This window comes from Cetorhinus maximus, chromosome 6, assembly GCF_964194155.1.
Source record: "Cetorhinus maximus chromosome 6, sCetMax3.hap1.1, whole genome shotgun sequence".
Classification (NCBI taxonomy): Eukaryota; Metazoa; Chordata; class Chondrichthyes; order Lamniformes; family Cetorhinidae; genus Cetorhinus; species Cetorhinus maximus.
In genome coordinates, this window is record NC_135884.1 from 101,549,268 (window position 1) to 101,571,885 (window position 22,618).

General features: G+C 40.5%; 1 protein-coding gene across 1 annotated transcript in view; it reads right to left on the bottom strand.

Moving 5' to 3' along the window:
- Positions 1–22,618, bottom strand: part of vrk3 (VRK serine/threonine kinase 3) — a 186,849-nt gene that overhangs the window by 111,885 nt on the left and 52,346 nt on the right. The gene's annotated exons all lie outside the window — the stretch shown is intronic.

Genomic DNA, 22,618 nt, shown 5'->3' on the forward strand with positions numbered 1-22,618 from the left:
TTACATAAACACAGCATGTTTCACATCTTAGTTGCTACTAGCGTTAAAGAATAGTGTACTGTTGATTGTGCATGTGGTCAAAGACTTTTCTCCAGAGAGAGATTTGTAATGCTGATCATACTGTGGCCCACTACAAATATTCTAGGCAAGTCTTAAGATATAAAGGAAATATATGTTTCCTCCTCTTAAATTGTTGGCCAGTATTACGTAAAGAATAATCCACTCACTCTGAGTGATACTGATACTAATCTTGTACTTTCTAACAATAGTCTGCTAGGATGGATTGGACACGTGCAAAGAAAATTGCTAAAACAGGCAGAACACTCAAAAGGAAAATGTTTTAAAAGGAAACATGGGGCGTGCGCTCAACATGCTTGAGCATAAAATAGCATGCAATGATGTTAGGCGAGCATCCCAACATCATTGCGCGCTTGCGCGATATTTCGGTCGGTGGGCGCACACTAAACACAGAAATGCGCCTGCCGACAATTATTAATTGTCGTCATTAATGGCGCAATTAACTGGGATTTTTCACTGCACATCCAACGTTACGGTTGGCGGGCGGGCGAATCAGCCAGGTGGCCTTTGCATTTTTCAGGAAACCTCATCCAAGGCCAGGATGAGGTTTCTGATATTAATTTTTTTTTTAAATAAAAATGTTTGTCCAGAATTTTCATCATCCCTATGTTCTGGTGACTGATTCTGATGTGTGCGCATTTTTTCCCGGTTTTAAAAATCTTTATTTTTTGCATTTAAATACTTCAGCTCCCGGAGGCAGCTCTCTGCCTTCAAGGAGCTTTCATTCCACACTCCCCTGTACCTGTGCTGACTTCAGCACCCACCCTCCTCCCACCCCCAACCCAGGCAGAGCTGATCATATCAGCGCGCGCTTCATGCTGGCTGGCCATTAATTGGTCAGTCAGTGTGAAATCACGGTCGGGGGGCCAATCGCGGTGGTCCATTTCCTGACTGTTCCCGAGCCCGCCGATCACACCCGCCTGCTAAGCTGAACACTCGGGCCATGAAGTTGAAGATTCACAAGACACAGAGATACCTTTCTTCGGGGAGATTAAAGAAGTGAAAGCTATTGGAGTGCAGAAATCCTGGTGGAAGGCCACAGAACACACTTTAAATTAGATACTGGAGCAGCAGGTTCAGTTCCTTCAGATGATGAACCATGAAATAAGAGAGTTCTTCAACCATCCTACAAAAAGCTATGCAAGCCAGGAGGAACAGAGCTTAAGGTTCTGGGAGATTCCTACTTCACAGCACTGAGAGAAAATAATCACCGATGTACTGTATGTAATTCAAGATCAGGGTTATTCACTTTTAAGTAGAAAGGCATGTATGGAATTGGATCCAACCTGCAGAATAGAAGAAATAAAGAATGGTGAAGGTCAATCAGGAAGTTTCCGATCAGAATTTCCAAAGTTATTTACAGGATTGGGAGAGTTAAAAACAGCATATCGTATAACACTAAGCCTAGGAGCGAAACCAATATGCTTATATACACCCAGGAAGGTTCCACATCCTTTACTTCAAAAGGTAAAGAAAGAGATTGATTTAATGGACAAGGAGTCATTTCACCCATAAAAAAGCCAACGAGTTGGTGCTCAGGGATGGTACCAATTCCAAAGGCAAAGAATACATTCTATGATTCTGGATGTACGAGGACACCCAGACATGAGAATATGTGTTGATTCAATAAAGCTGTGAAAAGCGAAGCCCATCCAATGGTATCAGTAGATGAAAGTTTAGCTAAATTAGGGAAGAGCTCAATATTCTCTGAATTAGATGCTAACCGTGGATTCTGGCAAATGCCACTGGAAGAGGAGTCCAAGCTTCTAATAATTTTCATAATACTATTTGGAAGATTCTGTTTTAACAGGTTCTGTTATTATTGGATCATCTTGGAAGTTGTTGGGTCTCTTACTCCTTTCAAGAAATCTGCTTGGAGGCAAAGATCCTTTTTCAAAGTAACCTTTATTTACATACATAGCTATGTGCAGGATTACAAAGCAATAGGACAGAGCCACTGCTTGTCTCTCAGATTTTCCACATTCTCTACTGTGTGACATCATTATTATATAGTGTTACGGTCACGTGAGGAGGGGCAAAATATGATTCCCCTATCATACCATTCCAAGTCTGACTGTAACAGGGATTTTTGTGAATTTAGAAGGATGAAGCTATTTACTCACTGTGTGTGCTTAACCATTTATGTGATGATTGCAAAGAAACTAATCTGGCAGGTTTTCTTGAGTTTAAAACAAAAAGGTTTTGTTTTTATTGAGTTAAAAACCCACCCAAGTAAAGGTATAAAAATATTTAAAAAGGTAAATCCGCATCCCCTTTGCAACGCATACACCTACACCCATACAAGCATACAAAATTTAAAAGTTATGCTGTAGGTAGTTACTTTCTTACCTAAATTAAAGCTCAATGCTGAAAAGTTTAAAAAAATGAGAGTTCACTGTTTGAGTCCTTGGCTGCAGCAGAAATTTTTCATGGTGATTTTGAAGTTCAAGAAGTTGAGTTGAAGCCCATGTAAACTGCAATTGCTGTAGACAATTTCATTTTAAAACATAATCCATATTTTTTTAAAAGTCATTGATTTTTGCACCTGAGGTTCCTTTCGATGAAAAATTCTCCATCTCTGTGCTGGATTTTTAACTTTAATAGAGATAGGGCTTTAACTTGGGAGAGGAGAGAAGGGGGCTTATTGCTCAATTGCTTAATTTTCCAGACTGCTGTTTTAGCAGTTTGCTGTATTAAAGAGATTTCAAAAATGGTTACTTCAGTCACATGGCTTCTCTCTCCCCATAATGATTTCAGAAAGTATTTGTTTAACCAATGTCTGAATCGATTGTGGCTTTTGTTTCCTGGCCAGCGTGATTAGATTCTGTGATGTCTGAATATCGATTATCCACCTCAATCAGATAAGAAAAACACATTTCCATGTAGCTATTGTTCCAGTAAACTTTGTCTCCACTTGAGAGGTAGCCTTACAGATGTGCAAATGTGAAGCTCAGTGCCATTTTCAGTAAATCCTTTAAAAGTAGTTCTTGACATCATCAGGTGTGAAATTCCAGAGAAGGATATTGTGGCATGCCTGAATTGTAATGCACATTGGAACTTTCCCGAAGTTGGCCAACTTGCAATACCAGATATCAGGTGAATTATGGCAACCATTTTAAGTCAGTGTCTTTTCTTGCTTTTAAAAAGTCCTTTTTAAAAAGTTCAATATTCGATCAGCCAATGAAATTAGAGATTGATATCACTGATGCACAAGTCACATCATTGTGCCAATAGCTCCTTTTGCACATGCTCGGTAGTTATTGTTAGAGTCAACCCTTTATTCTACATTTCCCCTCCAAGTCTTTATCTCTATATGCTAGGTACACATCCTCCCAAAGTTTCTGTTTTTTATGGGTGTTATGGACAGGAGGATGTTTAACAAACAGCCCTGATTTCTCTTCTCACCACCTGTCCATAAACAGAAGGGTGTTTTGATTTTGATTTCCCTCTTTGTAAGTGGTAGCATAATTTTCCCAACCCCTCAGTTTTGGTGTGATCCAATTTCTATTAACAACTCCACAGCAAACTCATGATAGAGTAAACTCACAGGGGTAGTTTATTTGCACACTCTCGAACAGAGAGGAGGGGTGGCAGCGTAGCCTCCTGTTTCACTCATACAGTAAAAGAAGGGTGGAATAGAGAAAGAAAGGGGTTGACAGGGCAAAAAATCACAGAATAAAGAATTATTGTTTCATGTGAGCCAGAGTCCAGAATCAAAATTCAATGGTGTATTCTTTCACAATGTCGGCAGGTTGAAACTGATGCTGGATAATTCACTTTTCCAACAGAAATGACTTCTACAATGGGATGGGCACGCAAAGATGATTTAGCCTTGTAGGCGCTTGTACAGAAGTTCAGAAATTCTGGTAGAAACAGTGTAGATGGGTCCAAGCAGCTAAACCTGGACAGAGTTCTGGATCACAGCATCTGCTTTCTAGGTGGGTGATGGTGTCCCCCACCCCGTGTGACTCCCACTATTCAGTTTGGCTTGGACAAAGGATGTATATTCCTTAGTCTGGATTCTTCAGATTGTTTCAACCATTAATAATTTCAAAAGAGGTTCAAGGCCCTTTGTCCTTTAAGATTGGTAGTCTCCGTTGGCCAGACCTGGCTTTTAAAATGTAAATGGCCTTTGTACAATTCCCTTGTAATCACATAGGTCATTAGAGTCTCTTTAAAGAAAACAAGGTGTCAGTTTCTCTGAATGCCAGAACACTTCTTTTGTTTGAGGCATAACTAACCATGACTTCAGTCATTTTAAAGCCTTTGTCTATTTTATAAAAATATAGAGTGAGGTCCTAGCCTTCTGACACAGGGATAATCTTCGTGGTGGCTCCACTAATCTCCCCGAATGTGTACAGAGTTCTTTTTGAGTTTGTTGAGGATCTGTTTGTTCCAAATTCATTCTCTGAGGGTTGTCATCTTTTGTTTCAATCATTATTGGTTCTGCAGTCGTAGTTTCCTCTTGAGGATCAGGGTATGCAGTCCATCCAACTAATGGCTTCTTGTTCATCAAAATCAAGGCACTCCTATTTCTTTGGATGACATCGGTTTCTGTCTGAACAAGATATGATTTTGGTTGTTGCAACCTCTCCCTTAAGGTATATTTTCGCTGCTGATCCTTAATCCACACTATTTCTCCCCTTTTGAATGTGGGCAGGTCATGAGCCCTGTGTAGCTGGTTGAAAATGTGGGCTTGGCCTGCTCTTTAGCCTTCTTCTTTCTGTTGGGAATGGTCATGGTCCTCTACTGTGGCACTTGGTGTTAATGTGTGAGGAAGGGAAGGAAGTTGGGTTCTTAGCCTATGGCCCATAAAAAGCTTGCATGGGGCAAAGCCATTCTGCAATGGTGCAGAGCAGTAGCTGAGCAGGGTGAATTCAAAATCTTTGTTTTTTTCTCAGGAGGCCTTTAATGATACATACCCCTCTCTAGGCCTCTCAATTGGCCTGAGGGTACCTTTTCACATGGACAAATCCATATGATTCTGCAAAGGACTGGAAATATTCATGAGTGAATTGTGACCCATTGTCAGAGACGGCAATGTCCAGAATGCCGTATGTGGAAAATATCCTCTTCAGAGAGGCTACAACAGTTTAAGAGGTGAGCCCACATAGCTTCTGCACCTCAATCTAGCAGGAATAATAATCTGCAACGATGAGAAGAAGCTTTCCTTTTGAATTCAAATAGTTCCATGCCAAGGCGTTCCCTTGGCCTGGATGGAAAAGAGAAGGGCAGAAGTGGCTCTTTCTGCTCCTGTCCATTGACTGACAGCATTGTATAGTTTAGTTTCAGTTAAAGACCTTAATGCATAATAAACAGGTCTTCTTGTCCCATTACTCTGAATCTGGAACAAGACTGCTCCCAGTCCTGTTGCTAATGCATCCACCTCTACAATAGTTGGACATTTGGAATCATAGTGAGCTCCGAAGATACCAACATCTTTTTGACTTGCTCAGATGATAGCTGTTGATGCTCAGTCCAGCACCACGGCTAGTCTTGCCTCAAAAATTGTCTTAGAGATTAGTTTACTTGAACAAGTTGGGGTAGTAATTTTCCCAGTTGGTTCACCATACCCATAAACCATTGGAGTTAATTCCTGGGTGGAGGAAATTCTCTTGGGTTTTGTCTTCTGCGGGTCCATAGTGATTCCTCTTTCCCGGATTACATAGCCTAAGAATTTTAATGTGGCTCTTGGAAACTCACTTCTCATTAAGCGTAAATCCAGCATCTTGCAGTGTTTTAAATACTCCTTTTACCTTCCTGTCATGTTTTTCCTTTGTTGAGCCATGGATTAAGACATTGTCCATCTGGCATATGACACCTTCCATCCTTCTAATTGGTTGGACATCGTCATTTGGAAAATCTCTGTTTGGATGTAATGCAAAAAGGTTGAAACAGTAATGTCCAAAAGGTATTATGAAGATGATTAGAAGCATTGACTCCTGATCCAGTGGTAACTGCCAAAATCCGCTGTTTGCGTCAAGATTAGTAAAGATTTTACTCTTCGCCAGTCTAGCTAGATGCTTGTCTACAGATGCCATTGGGTATATCTCCTGTTCTACCGCCTTGTTCAATTGTATTATATTGACACAGATTCTGATGGATCCTTTTGGTTTTGGAACTATACAATACCAGAACACCACCTAGTTGGTTTCATGATTGGTGAAATAACTCCTTGTTGAAGCATTGCCTCTATTTCACTTCTTACCCATTTTAGAAGTAAGTGTGGGACCTTCCTGGGTGTAAACAGACAAACAGATTTTGAATCTGCCTTTAGCATGAAGCTTTTCCCAAGCTTCTGAAGAGTTTTGGAAATTCTCTTCTAAGTTCGTTGCCTTGTTCTTGGTCGTTGAATTCTTCAACTTTAAGGATTGGGTTCAGATCAATACAAACTTTCCTGCTTAACAAGGAGCATTCCTGGTTCTGAATGACATATAATGTCTCAGAGATTTTTTTGCCTTTGTACCCTAATGTTGCATCAAGTTGACCTTTGACTTTTAGCTTGATTCCTCCTGGACCTTGCAGCCCCTTAACTCCATCAGACAAAACTGAGACTTCAGCTCCTGTATCCAATTTAAATTCTGTATGATGTCCATTGACTTCAATGACTGCGTTCCAGCAATGGCTTCTGTTTTCTTTGATTTCACCGAGAAAAATTATTTCCTGGCTGTCTGGTTCCTGTACTTCTTGTATAGAGCTTCCTTTAAAGGATTTTTCTTTTTGCTTTGTAAACACAGGCTTTTTCGAAAGACATACTGTTTTAAAATGACTGATTTTGCAGCATCTATGACATTCTGCGGTTTGTGGGGACATTCTTTGCACCTGTGGACCGTCTTCCTGCCACAGCGAGGACATTGTAAAATGGTGGTTGGCACTTTTTCAGCACTCTTCCCTGGTTGCTGCCATGATGCAGTATTGCACTCAGTAAACTGAATGGCTTCAAACAACTTTTCCCATGGGATTTCTTGTTCACTCTTCACAAACGCTCAGTTTTGCTTTCACACTTCGGCCTGCCTAGCCAGTTGTACTGCTTTGCTCTGCATCAAATCTTCTCTAGATTGTAGATAATCTGACAAGGTTTCTTCCAAAGCCAGCAACAATTCTGTCTTTTGTTGAATCATATTTTAACGGTCCATACTCACAATTGTCAGTCAAACAATAGGGATCATTTACAAATTAATCAATTCCTTCACCTGGTCTTTGATTTTAACAGTTGAATTTTGCCCTATGATAATGTTTTCTGATGACATCCTTGTAGGAGACTGTCTCCTTGTTCACCCTCTGCCTGGCCAGCACAGCATCTGTGTTGCTACCGATAACATATAACCTGGTCCTTGTTAATCTTACTTGTGAGAACCGAAGCATTTTGATAACAAGTGAAACGCTTTCTCCAGTTTTGCCATAGCTCAGCCTGTCTGGGGCCCTCTTTGTTCTGGAATGCTTCTGGGAGAGGTAGGGTAGAATTCATTGCTCACCCTGGGTCAAGTTTTCCGTGCTGCTTTCTGTGTTAGTCGCTGGGCTGTCCTCGTGGTTTCCCTCTCTTGTCCAATTACCGGGTACGCCTTGAAGTTCTTCACCCACTGCTCTCTGCAGCTGCTTCACTTCTTCTCAGTCTGTTTCCCACTATTTTACACTGCCTTTCTGTGGGTCCGGTCACCACTACCATCTGTTATTGTTGGGTTGTCTTGGAAGACATTGGGTGTCTTACTCTTAGCAAGAGATCTGGCTGAAGGCAAATATCCTTTTTCACAGTAACTGTTATTTACATACTTAAGTATGTACAGGCACTAGGTCAGACTCTCCTCATTCTCTTCTGTGTGACATCAATATTACATAGCTCCTTACACACATGCTCAGTAGCTATTGTTAGTGTTAGAGTTAACCCTTTACTCTACACAGGTTACCCTTTGGAATAACATCAGCACCAGAGATCTTTCAAAGAGCAATGTCAAATCTTTTAGAGCGCTTACGCGTAGTTGTTTGCCACATGGATGACGTGTTGATACATGGGTAAAATTAAACAGAGCATGACATGAGAGTGAAAACAGTGCTGAGAAGACTACAAGAGGCAGGATTGACTCTCAATAGTGAGAGTTTTCACAGCCAACAATCAGGTTTCTAGGTCACATAGTGAGAGCATCAGGAATAAAGGTTGATCCACTGAAGACCAGAGTCATAAAAGAATTTCCAGCTCTAAGGAACATTACAGAGGTACAAATGTTCATGGAGATGGTGAATCAGGTGGTAAAATTTCTAAAAAAACTCAACCGAGCTCAACAAGCCATAATGCCAGTTGTTGCGCCAAGACAATGAATGGTGTTGGTAAGAAGCATACGAGAAACCATTTGACAAAATCAAGGAGAGGTTAATGTCATCAGAGATATTAGCCCATTACAATTTGGAGTTACCTACAATAATAGCAGCTGCCACGTTCTCTACAGGATTAGGCGCAATACTTTTTTCAGGTACAGAGAGATGGAAAATGCAGACCAGTCTATTTTGCATCATGGTCATTAACAGATGGAGAGATGAGATATGCAGAATTCGAAAAGGAAGCATTAGCAGCCAAGTGGGCATGTGACAAATTTTCTGACTCCACCTTAGGTCTTCACGTTGTGATAGAAACAGACCACAAACCTTTAGTCACACTATTGAATTCAAAAGAGATTGCAGCAAATGCCATCAAGAGTTCAAAAATTTAAATTAAGATTTATGAGGTTTGATACTCATACTGTATATGTTCAAGGGAAACAACAAAGCACAGCAGGTGTATTATCATGCATTGATAAACAGAGAATCCAGAAAAATGCAATATTGAATTTATGGAATGAGCTGAGAAGTTTGCTATAATGACAGCCCATACATTACCAGCAACTACACAAAGATTGGGTGAAATCAAAGAGGCTCAAATTTCAGACGAGGAATATAAGCAGATACATTAGAGGATGGCCAACATACATACCACATAGTCCTATTTTTAGACCACGGTTTGAGCACCAAACATATCTGACAGTGATTGATGGTATACGATGATAGAATAGTAATCCCAAGAGCATTGAGACTTGAAAAATTACAACGTCTACATCAAGGTCATTTAGGTGTTACCAAGTGCAGAGCCAGATCACGGTATTTGGTTTGGTGGCTAGGGGTCTTGAAGTCACTGGAACCATAGAACCATAGAAAAGTTATAGCGATGAAAGAGGCCAGTCAGCCCAACCCGTCTGTGCTGGCCAGAAAAAGATGAAAAAGAAACTAGCCGCTCATTTTAATCCCACTTTTCAGCACCTGGTCTGTAGCCTTGCAGGTTACAGCGCTTCAGATGCAGATCCAAGAACCTTTCAAATGAGTTGAGCATTTCAGCCTCAACCACCAATTTAGACAGTGAATTCCAGATGCCCATCACCCTCTGGGAGAAAAAGTTTTTCCTCATGTCCCCCTAATTCTTTTACCAATCACCTTAAATCTATGCCCCCTGGCAATTGACCCCTCAGCTAGGGGAAACAAGTCTTTACTGTTAACCCTAGGCCCCTCATAATTTTGTACACCTCAATTAGGTCGCCCCTCAGCCTCCTCTGTTCTAAGGAAAACAACTCTAGCCTATCCATTCTTTCCTCATAGCTGCAACTTTCAAGACCTGGCAGCATTCTTGTAAATCTTCTCTGTACTCTCTCCAGAGCAATTATGTCCTTCTTGTAATGTGGTGACCAGAACTGTACACAGAATTTCAACGTTTTATACAGTTCCATTGTTACACCAATGCTTTTGTAGTCAATACCTCATCCAATAAAAGAAAGCATTCCATATGCTTCCTTTACCACCTTATCCACCTGTCCTGCCACCTTCAGGGGCCTGTGGACATGCACTCCAAGGTCTCTCTACCCCTCTCAATATCCTCCTGTTTATTGAGTATTCCCTTGCTTTGTTTGCCCTCCCCAAAATGCATTACCACACACTTTTCTGGATTAAATTCCATTTGCCACTTTTCTGCCCACTCAACCACACCATTGATATAATTCTGGGTACAACAACTATCCTCTTCACTATCAACTACATGGCTAATTTTTGTGTCATCTTCAAATTTCTCAATCATACTTCCCACATTTATGTCCAAATCATTAATATATACAACAAACAGCAAGGGCCCCAATACTGAGCCCTGTGGAACACCACTGGAAACCGTTTTCCATTCGCAAAAACATCCATCGGCCTTTACCCTTTGTTTCCTGTCACTGAGCCAATTTTGGATCCAACTTGCCACCTTCCCCTGTATCCCATGGGATCTCACTTTTCTGACCAGTCTGCCATGTGGGACCTTGTCAAATACCTTACTAAAATCCATGTAGACAACATCCACTACACTACCCTCATCACTCCTCCTTGTTACTTCCTCTAAAAATTCTATTAAGTTAGTAAGACACAATCTTCCCCAAACAAAACCATGCTGACTATCCCTGATCAACCTGTGCCTTTCTAAATGACGGTTTATCCTGTCTCTCAGAATTGATTCCAATAATTTGCCCACCACTGAAGTCAGACTGAGCGATCTATAATTTTCTGGTCTATCCCTTGCTCCCTTTTTAAATAATGGTACAACATTTGCAGACATCCAGTCCTCTGGTACCTGGCCTGTGTCTAGTGAGAATTGGAAAATGATCCTCATAGCATCCGCTATTTCCTCCCTGGCTTCCTTTAACAGCCTGGGAGACAATCCATCCGGCCCTGGTGACTTATCCACTTTCAAGGATGTCAGTCGCTCCAGTGCTTCCTCTCTCACTATGCTTATTGTCCCTAATATTTCACACTCCTCTCATTAACTAGAATGTCTGCATCATCCCTCTCCTTAGTGAAGGCAGAGACAAAGTACTCATTGAGAACCCTGCCCACATCCTCAGCATCAACATAAGTTGCCATGTACATCTCTGATAGGCCCCACCCTTTCCTTAGTTATTCTTTTGCTCTTAGTGTACCGGTAAAACATCTTTGGGTTTTCTTTGATTTTACCTAACAATATTTTTCGTATTCTCTCTTTGCTTTTCTAATTTCCACTTTTACTTCACCCCTGTACTTTCTATACTCTTCTAGGCTTTCTACAGTATTAAATGACATCCAGCTGTATCACATGTACAAGTCACAGAGCAAGAATATTATCAGATCTTTGACAGGGATACCAGGTTTGGATCAGAGATCAATTGAGATTTGGAGAAATCACCAGGCCCAAGACCTTACATTGTCCAGATGGAACAGGACACAGTAAGAAGAGACAGAACTTTGATTGCAATTGAGCAACCGAGTGAAAAAGAGAGACCAGGGAGATCGCAATCATCAGAAATGAAAGAAAACACTGAAGCAGGTGAAGCTGAACCATCTACTAGTTCAAATTCTGTTCAACAGCATCGTGAGGACCAACAGTTGGATGAGAAGACTTTATTCCCTACAAACAAAAGGAGAACGAGGTATAGTAGACTAGTGAAGGAACCACAATGTTTATTGGTATAAGGGAGGGTGAAAATCTCTAAGAAATGGAGGAAGGAGAGACAAAAGAGAACAAGGAGAGAGAAAGATATGGCATTTGCCTAAGAGAGCAAAAAGACGCTACATTTTCTATGAGACTTCAAAACAAAAATGTTCAGAATGACTCGGAGGCTGAAGCATTAGGCTTCCAGGACCATCAGAGAATGTTGAAGTCTGAACACAGACCTGGGGGAGATGTAATATAACAGAGTATGTTAGGCTAAGTCTCATAGGGCAGAAGCTTGGCCTCGGCGTGCTGGTGCGCGCCCGACCCGCTCGAGTGTAAAATGACCCGCGTTGACGTCGGGCGAGCATCCCGCATCAACGCGCAGTCATGCGATATTTTGTTCAGTGCACACACGCCGACAATTGAAAGGCCTGTTAAGGTCATTAAAAAAATAATTGAACAAAATTTTTTACTGCCTGTCCAACCTTTCAGTTGGCGGACAGGCAAAAAGGCCAAGCGGCCTTTGCAGTTTTCAGGAAACCTCATCCACGGGTGGGATAAGGTTTCCAACAGCAAATAAAAATAAAATAAAAATTTTAAAATTTAATTAATAATGTGTCCCTGCTCATGTTTTATAACATTTTATAAATCTCTATTGTTTTATTTGGAAAACTTCACCTCCCTGAGGCAGCTCTGTGTCTCAGGGAGATTTTCAAGCGCGCAGTCGTGTGCATGCGCAAAGTTCTCTGATCGCCCCACTCGCCCTCTTCCCCTACCCACACAGGCAGTGCTGAGCGCTGCTGCTTGCGTTGCCTGAATTGGCCCTCCAGTGTGAAATCCCGGTCTGGCCCCAATTGAGGGCGGCGGTCAGCTTCCTGATCGCCTCCGCCTGCCCCTGATGAGCTCGCCCAACATGGGCTAAATTCTGCCCATAAAGGCTTAACTGTAATAGTCTGTGATGTCATAGAAGGGAGTGACATATACTGATGTGATGTGAGAGTCTGGAACAGAATCACCGAACCACAGAATTGTTACGGCGCATAAGGAGGCCATTTGGCCCATCGTGTCTGTACCAGCTCTCCAAATGAGCATCATAACTTAGTGCCATTCTCCTGCTTTTTCCCCATACACTTGCACATTGTTTCTATTCAAATAATCATCTATTACCCCCTTGAATGCCTTAATTGAACCTGCTTCCACCGCACTTCTGGGCAGTGCATTCCAGACCCGAACCACTCGCTGTGCGAATAAGTTTTTTCTCACGTCACATTTGCTTCTTTGGAGATAAATAAAGAGCTCAGTCCAAATCCTGGTAAATAATACCTGGACATAACATTCAAGGATGTCAATCCCATGCACCATCTCAAAGTGAAAGTGAAAGGAAAGCAAGCATGGTCAGAAGCACGTAAGAAAGAGTTCTGTTAAAGTATGTTAAAATAAGTGTTAGGGTGTTCATAGCTAGCAGTCTTCAGGAATCATTGAAACTACTCCAACCCAACACAATAATATAAAGAACAAAAGCAATTTGAGTTTCAGCTTTCTGTTAAAATCATTATTGATCCATAAATACAGGAAAGGGCTATATTTGTTTTCTTTTTAACAACTTTTTTCGCTCTCAGTTTCTAATTTGAGAATCTCTCTAAAAAAAGAATCATCTTATAGAATGTTGTGATAAAAGGATTAAGTAATTGGGCTGTTCACTCACAACCTCAATATGCTCAGTGGCACAATCTGTTTTAAAACAGTGGAGCCTGTATTGGCTTTCGGTTTATGTCATGGTGTGCAAGGATGTCGCTGAACTCTGGAGAAAAATAGAGAGTTCAGTCCAAATCGTTGTAAATAATATCTGAACATAACATTTAAGGATATCAATCCCATGCACCGTGCAGACTACAGAAATCCTGAACAGATCTCAATGCGTTAAGGATGTAATAAGATTTATCAACAACATTTTCTCAGAAAGGTTAGAAATTTAACTTAGTTTTAGCCATTTTATTTAATTGTATGTGAAATATTATCCCACATAATATTTCAGTACAGTTTACTCAAGAAGACACCTAGCAACAGAAATCTTGACTATTGCGTCAAATAATTTTATGCCAAAAATGAACAGTTAAGGTTTCAAATGAAGGGTATGAATGACATTGAAAATGTATGTTATTATCAGTGGGCAGTGTTATGTCTTGTGGTTCCCAGAAGTTTTAAATAATCAAGACTTTTAGAAACAAATACTGGGGCTTTCATCAAATGTATTTTTCCAGGTCTCACCATGTGTTGCAGAATGATATAATGTTGCTTTGGTACACTGACTGTAGTGCAATTGATGTGGCATCCTGGATACTTATGTATATATAACAATATAGTTCCTAACTTTTTTCAAATATATATCCATCTATCTTAGAAATAGAGTGTCTCTATATATCAATATAATTGTTTCAGTCATTAAAATATTATGCCTAAACTAAAGATTAACAATCAACTTTTATAATTAAACTGAACATCTTAAGATTCTTTTAAAGCTTGTTTTCTTTTCTCAAAAAACATTCAAAGTATCGCTCAGGTCATATAATGTTGTGCCTCCATCTTGTGGATTTGGTATTCATTACCCTCAGTCCTTTAGTAGAAACATTTACCTGCAGTGTGACAGGTTTGTTTCTGTTCTGGAATGACAGCTTTGTCTCCTTGCACACTACTTCTTTGAGTTTGCGGAAACTCTTCTTGCGTGACTCTGACAACTGGCACTCAACATCTCTGATTAACTCTCATAGGTTTGCTGTGTGCTCTGACATGTGAGATATGGAAAAAAAAACTCATGTAATTGATCAAGCCAAGGAAACTTTCAACCCTTGTTTTCCGGAGCTTCCATCTCAAAGAGACATTTTCAGGACTCAGTTGACTCCGTCAGGTGTGTAAATCATTCCGAAGAACTTGCATTCTGTCACCTTCTCAAGGTATTTGTCTGCATTTAGCTTGTTCCCGGCTTTCCTGGTTCTCTCCATGGCTTCATGATGGTAGTCATGGTCTTTTTATCTGCATCTTAGACCTGGATATAATCAGCTATGCTGCCTGTTCCTTTGCATCCCTTGTATCTCTTGTCTACTTTCTGTTAGACCACATCCTGGGTCACTTTACGGCCAAAAGGTAGAAGCAGTAATCTGTACCATCCAAAACATGTGCTGAATGTTGTCAACAATGAAGATTCTTTGTCAACCTTCATGTTCCAGTAGCTATTTCTGGCATCAAGTTTGTTGAAAACCTTTGCCCTGCCAATGCTGGTGTGATCTCTTTCCGTGTTGGAGTAGGATGGTGATTCCTCTTAATTTCTTGATTAAGATCTTTGGGATTCAGGCATAATAGCCATCCATTTGGCTTCTCTCTCACCACGATGGAATTTACCCGATCTGTAGGTTCTGTGATTCTGGCAATCACTTTTTTGTTTTTTCTGTCTCAGAGCTTCCTTTCAATCTTTCCTTTTAGTTTGATTGGTATTTTACGTGGGGGATGAATCACTAGTTTCCTTTTTGGATCAGTGGTGATGTGTGATACTCAAGAAATTCAATGCATCCTAATGTTTCATCAAAACACTCTGGATACATTTGGACCAGGTCTTTCTTGCTTCTGATCGGACGGCGCTTTTCAATGGGTGTACTAACTTCAACCCTCAGTGTCACCACCTTCATCTCATGATTTACTGAGATCAGCTGCAGTTCTTTGTAACTTCTCAACCCCAGGATAGCAGGACCAACTGTTGCAGTGACACAGAACATGCAGTTGAGGTCCTTCCCTTTACATGTTCCTCTGATTTGGGTTGTTCCTAACTGTCAAATTTTAGTTCCATTGTATGCCATCGGTATGTCATTGCTCGGTTTCAGAGCATCTTCCTTTGGGTAAACATTTTCTTTTAAATTTTCAGGAAACATCTTCTTGTATAGTCTTGAGTGGGATGATGTTACTCTGTGCTCCGGTATCACGCTTCAGATTTAGGATTTTGCTTATTTCTCACCTTCTTCCTGATTGGAATGGTTGTGTGAATTTCTTTTCTCTCTGAACTGTCATATCTAGACATTTCTTGTAGGTGTATGGTTCCTATTTCTATTGCCTCCTCAAACTCACCATCATCTTCCAGGGTATGGATGTTTTGGTTTCTTTTCCTTCTCATTCACCCTGTTGCACTGCCTCTGGTAATTCATTTACTAGCTTCTTTCTTTGTCCTGCGCATCTCTTCCCAGTGATTGGGCTTTCCAAATACTCTGCAGTTTAATCTGTTTGTGGGACATTTTCTTCTCTCCGTGAACTCATTATTATCCACAGCTCTTGCACATCGTTCTGTCCGATGTGCATTCCTTTGTTGCTGTTTCATTGCATCAGCCCTACTGCTTTTCCCTGGACTTAACTGAAGGTTAGCTGTTTGGGAAGTCAGTGTCTTCACCCATCTTCATTTGGTCTGGCGGTGTCAGCAACCTGTGATATTGTGAGCTTTGTCTTTTTCAATAAGAGCTTTTTATACATCGGGTGTATAGATCCCACATGAGCTGATTTAGCAGCTTTCATCTGGTTCTTTGAATTTATGCCTGCTGGTTACGTTTCTCAATTTTGTTAAGAAATTGTCAACATGCTAACCTGGTTCCTGCCTCTGGTTCTATAAATCACATTGGTGGATCCAATGGTTTGACATTGGCTGGAGATGTTCAACTTCTCAAAAACTTTGGTTTTTACTGTTGGCCTCAGTCATTTGCCAGCTTTTGAAAAGATCTAAAGCTTTCTCTCCTGCACAATGAAGATGCAGCTTTGAGTGTATTTTCCCAGATCTCACCATGTTCTGTGGAATGATATATTTTGCTGCTTTGGTACACTGACTGTAGTGCAGTAGTGAATGATGTGGCATGCTGGATACCTACATCCACATAGCAATATAGTCCCTAACACTTTTTGAAATGTAATAGAAAATTTTTAGTATGCTCGGCATTGAGGGCAGTCCTTCAGGTCTACACATTTACTGGCTGTTCTGCCTTCAGCCTTCATTTATTTCCTGTTACAATAAACTTCTAGTTGGTTGGTTAGCAGTTAGTGAGAGATGATTTGTGTTGTCCATTGTCCACAGCTGATTCACCCTCAAATGAATTTGATGGCATTCCATTGAATCCCAGCAGCAACACCTCCAGATGGATCAGGAATTTACATTTGTTTTAAATCATTAATACCTTACAATGGTTTCACTGGGTATTGATAGATAATGCAACTACTGCATTCCTCAACAGGGAGCAATTAACAAGCTTGTCTTTTTTATGATGTAGCAAATAGCTAATCTTGAGAATTGTAATGCAAGCTTTTTCTTTGTAAAGCAACTAAGGTGACAGGAAGCAGGTTGCAAATTTGTGGTTGCTGATTGTGCAAGGTCTGCTTTTGATGTTTCTTTCCAGTGATGCCTGGAGGATATTAACCTGTGGCCTGATGCATGACACCGGTCAGCTCTTTAATAGTAGTATGCACAAGAGATAGCATGGTACCCATGTCTCTGGAGTGTTAGTATTCATGTGTCATCAGGAAACATCTGTGTTTGGTGTCCTTGTATAGTTTACATGGATCTAGTTATGATACAAACGCCGATTTATTTGCTTGCTTAAAGTAAAACTTCATTGAAAATAAAAAATGTGTATGTTTCAAGTTCTAAAACAACTTGCCGCTAAGGTCAATTGTTTGCCATGTATTTATGAATTGCAGCTGAAATATACTGCATCCTTGACAACTCTCAATTAGTCACTTTCACAGAACAAGCTACTATGGGTACTGTATTTGCTAAGAGCTTCATATCTGCTGGGTTATGTAGTTTAAAGGAAAAGATCCTTACAAAAGCAGTAATGTACCTATCTTTGTTCATTGTTTCCTTCACGCTGAATTCTTGCACCAGCACTTGTAATGTGGATATTTTCTCAACATTGAAAACAGACCAACCTGCATTTAACTAGGCATTAAACCCATCATGGTGAAACATTGCCCTTATATCACAAGTGGATAGGACCAGACAAATCTCTTCATAAAATCCTTATATCCATGAAGTGGAACATTCCTTCTATGCCTTTCTTTTGCTACAGGATTGCCTTTCAACACCTTGCTTGAATTACAGAATACAGCAATGAAGGTGGCCAATCAGGTCCATGGCTGTGCTGCTTTCTGGTCAAACTATCCAATTAATCCCATTTCTCCATTCTTTCCCTTTTTTTTTCTTCAAGTTTTTATCCTGTTCTGTTTTGAATGTTACCATTGAATCTGCTTCCACTGCCCTTTCAGGCAGCAAACTTCACCAAATCACAAGAACACACTGCATACACTGTGCCAATCACCTAAAATCTGGCGTCCTCTGGTTACCAAGCCTTCTGCCACTGGGCAGTTATTCCTTATTTATTCCATGAAAAACATTTATAATTTTGAACACATCTATTAAATCTTCTCTTAAGCTTCTCTGTTCTAAGGAGAACTCCTCCACAAAACTGAAGTCCCTCATTCCTGGTACCATTCTAGTAAATCTTTTCTGCAGCCTCTTCAAAGCCTCCACATTCTTCCATAAAGTGCAATGTCCATAATTTAACACAATACTCCAGTAGGGGCCTAATCAGTTTTTGTAATGGTTGACCATAATATCCTAGAGTGCTTTTGTACTCTATTTCTCTGTTAATAAAAGGCAAGAATCCAATATGCTTTATTAAAAAAAATAGCCTTCTCAGTTTGTGCTGCCATCTTCAAAGATATGTGTACAAACACCATTAGGTCTTGAACCCTTTAAAACTACCATTTACCCAGTAGTTCATATTGCTTTTCCTCATTCCTTCTACCAAAATGTATCACTTCATACTTCTCTACATGAAATTTAATTTGCTCTGTGTCTGTCCACTTCACCAATCTATGTCCTCCTGAAGTCTGTTACTATTCTCATTACTGACTTTCATATCATTTGCAGACCTAGAAATTATGCCCTCCATTTTCAAGCCTAAGTCATTAGCATTCACCAAAGAGAGTATTGGTCCTAATAGCGATCCCTAGGGAATACCCACTGCACCCTTCCATCCATCTGAAAAACAAATGTTTATCACTACTTGCTGCTTTCTGACCATGTCACCACTGCTCTTTTAATCCTATGGGCTTTAATTTTGCTAACACGTCTATTATGTGGTACCTTGTCAAATGCATTTTGAAAGTCCATATATGCAACAGCAACATAATTGAGTCAGAATATTAAAGATTCCGAGAAAACCCTATGACAATATTGCCTTAAGTCTGATTTCTGTTGTACAAAATGAATAGTGTAGTTCTCGGAGCGAATCAAAAGCAAAAAATACTTTTTTCAAATGCACCACTTCCCTTCCACACACAAGGACAGAGATACCTCTCTGGGGACAGATACCAGCTAGCTGCTGGGGTGCACCAACATTGGTACTATTCCCAGTACCAATGATTCATCTGTGAGATAGGTTAGATGGCTATTTAAGTAGGGAATCCATCACAATCAAGTTTCATTCTGTATACATACACACAAACCTTCAATAGGGTAATAGTCAGGAGTCACAACCCAATTTTATTTTCCTTTCCTAAGCTCAAGGTGTATGCAGAAATATTTGTGGCTGGGTTCTTAATGGCAATAGACACGAGAAGATTAAAACTTAGATCCCAAAAGGCGAAAAAGCCAGTAGTCAGTAATGCTGAAGTCATTTGTAATTCCACTCAACCTTCTGCTACCCCAAGTGACACGCAACATAAACAGTAGATTGAATCTCCAGATTCCTTCTCGACATGAGTCACAGTCACTGAGCTATCAAAAAAGCCATCTTTCTACTTCAAGGGGAAAGCATAATATCCCACAAAATAAAGGCCCAGCCTTTATAATGAACTAGAGGTGCTCTATCCTAATGCCAAATGAGGAAAAATTGCATGATTTATTAACCTAAGTGTCTCATGAACATTGACAAAATATTGCAAACAACCTCAGGTTACCAAATTATCTTTCTGTTCACTTGGTGTGGATTAAACTATATACAGTTTTCATTTTTTATGCAAGGTTACTTTTAGTGCTAAAAGTCTGTTAAATTATGGTCTCATATCAATTTTTGCCCTCTCAGCTACTGGTCTCCAGGGGCTGGACTCTTCTGCTCCTCCAGTTTTTTCAACAAGTGAGTTGGATTGATGAGGATAAAGTCTATATCAGAGGCATTAAGTAGAAAGAAGATCTTCTACAATCTGTTTCTGTACGACGCCAGAAGTTAAACATTGTTGTACATATTTTCTGTGGTAACAAGGAATTGAGATTTTCTCCCTTCACATAGGGTATTGATGAATCAGCAATACCATAATGCCAGCAATCACCAACCTTCTATCATCAGTGTGTGGTCCTCTGAATTTCAGTGCCAGTGTGATGCTAGGTATGTAGGCCGTACGTCCCAAAGACTGGCAGATCGTATCAAACAGCATGTCTCAGCCACTGTTCGCAACGGGCAAGGTACAGACTGTACCCAACCAGCCTGTGCTTGAAAAACTCAAAAGAGTGTCCAACATTAGATACGATTCCACGACTGGACAGTCTTTGCTAAATAATCCTCAGTGTGCTAAGAATTACGCTGACAACCAATTTAAGATTGCCAGTCAGACTCTCAGTGTGGCTCATTTGCATGTACTGGAAGCTACATATATTAATACACAGGGCCCTGTTCTTTGCAGACAAAAAGAACATGTACACACATTGCACCTATTTCAACTAAACAAAATAAGTGATAGTCATTCACTGATTCATTCCTCAGGACAATGCCTTCACCAATTGGTCAAGCTGCCTGGTTTAAATTTCAAACAATGCCTGGCAGTTAACTGTCAATCACCATCACTGGTGCATTCTCCATGGCAATGCCACTTGCCTACCAATCAGCACTTTCTTCACATACAGTATAAATTGTTGTTTTCCCCTTATATTGGTATTCTTGCGAAGTGTCCTGATGAGTGTAAGATGAAAAGCTTAGACATGTTTCTTTTTTCATCAATAATCAAGTTCTGTGCTACCAAATGACTAAAAGAAAAGATCTAAGTCAGATGTGGTGTGTTTTTGTATGCTGAGTCTCTTAACTTTGCATTTCCCATCTTCTGCATCACTTGGTCTAATCTGGTTTAGGTTGCTTGGATCAAATGATTTCACCTGGAAGATGTTGACTTCAGGTTCCTATGAATGAAGTACAGAAGATATATACAAATGCTCCCAAGTTCTAGAAGACTCAGAGCCTTTGGGTCCCTACTCCTGCAAGAGAAACAAGGGCAGCAAATATTACATCTGATTTGAGCTGTGGCCACTCCTGCTCCAACTGTGTTCTCATTCTCTTTTGTCAAACTTATGGTGAACATGGTTGTTGGAGGTCAGTCATCTCAGCTCCAGGGCATCACTGCAGGAGTTCCTTAGGGTAGTGTCTGTTATGACCGATGCGGTTGGTAAAGCGGAGTCATTTCAAAATCCCAGAGGGAAACTTTAAACAACTGTCATAGCCTATAATTTTAAGTGTTATCTTTGAGATGTGACTCTAAATTCAGGAATCAAGACCACCAGTTCGAGGCTTTACATTAAACTAAGTGAAACATTTTATTAATTTACACAGGTTAAAATATATATACACATGGCTACAAATTACTATCATAACTTTTAACAAATTCCCAAACTAATCTCCATTAAGGCAACAGCAACGCCTAGACTTAACCAAACACTAGGCAAAGCATTTTCACCGTACGAATTCAAAATGAGGTTCTTTTCACTTTGTTTCCTTGCAGACACTGGTAGGCTTAGAGCTGCCTTTTAGTCTCACCATTGCCTCTGCTCTGTACACCTGAAAACTACTGAAGTTATACCTACCACCACTGATTGTCTCACCAGCCTCTTTGAACTTCACCTTTTAACAATGAAACCCCTTTCATAATACCAATTTTATTAATATAAAGTATATTGCTTGGTAACTGCTAGAAAGACATCAGTTTTCACACCCCTTTCTTGAATGCTTTATTCAAAAAAATGCAAATGTACGCAAACTCTCTTACATATCAAAACTAGTGCCCATTAAAGCACCCAGACTAGCTGTCTTTAATCCAATTAAGACACACCCACAGAATAAACCTCTATTTTAAAAGAAAAATATTTTTCAAAATATTATATGCATTAATAGCTTCATGACAGTGACCTAGGCCCAACCATCTTCAGCTGCTTCAATGACCTTCCTTCCACCATAAGATCAGAAGTGGGGATGTTTGCTGATGATTGCACAATGTTCAGCATCATTCGCAACTCATCAGATACCAAAGCAGTCCATGTCCAAATGCAGAAAGACTTGAACAATATCCAGGTTTGGGCCAACAAGTGGCAACTAACATTTGCGCCACATAAGTACTGGGCAATGACCATATCCAACAAGAGAGAATCTAACCATCGCCCCATGACATTCAATGGCATTACCATTGCTGAATCCCCCACTATCAATATCCTGGGGGGTTACCATTGACCAGAAACTGAACTGGGACTAGCCATATAAATACTGTGGCTACAAAAGCAGGTCAGAGGCTAGGAATCCTATGACGTGTAACTCACCTCCTGACTCCCCAAAGCCTATCCACAATCTACAAGGCACAAGTCAGGAGTGTGATGGAATACTCTCTCCTTGCCTGGATGAGTGCAGCTCCCACAACACTCAAGAAGCTTGACATTACCCAGGACACAGCAGCCCGCTTGATCGGCACCCCATCCACATCCACTCACTCCATCACTGATGCACAGTGGCAGTAGTGCGTACCATCTATAAGATGCACTGCAGGAACTCACCAAGACAGCACCTTCCAAACCCGCGACCACTATCATCGAAAAAGGACAAGGGCAGCAGATACATGGGAACACCACCAAGTGTGAGTTCCCCTCCAAGCCACTCACCATCCTGACTTGGAAATATATTGCTGTTCCTTCACTGTTGCTGGGTCAAAATACTGGAACTCCCTCCCTAACAGCACTGTGGGTGTACCTACACCCACATGGACTGCAGCGGTTCAAGGCGGCTGCTCACCACCACCTTCTCAAGG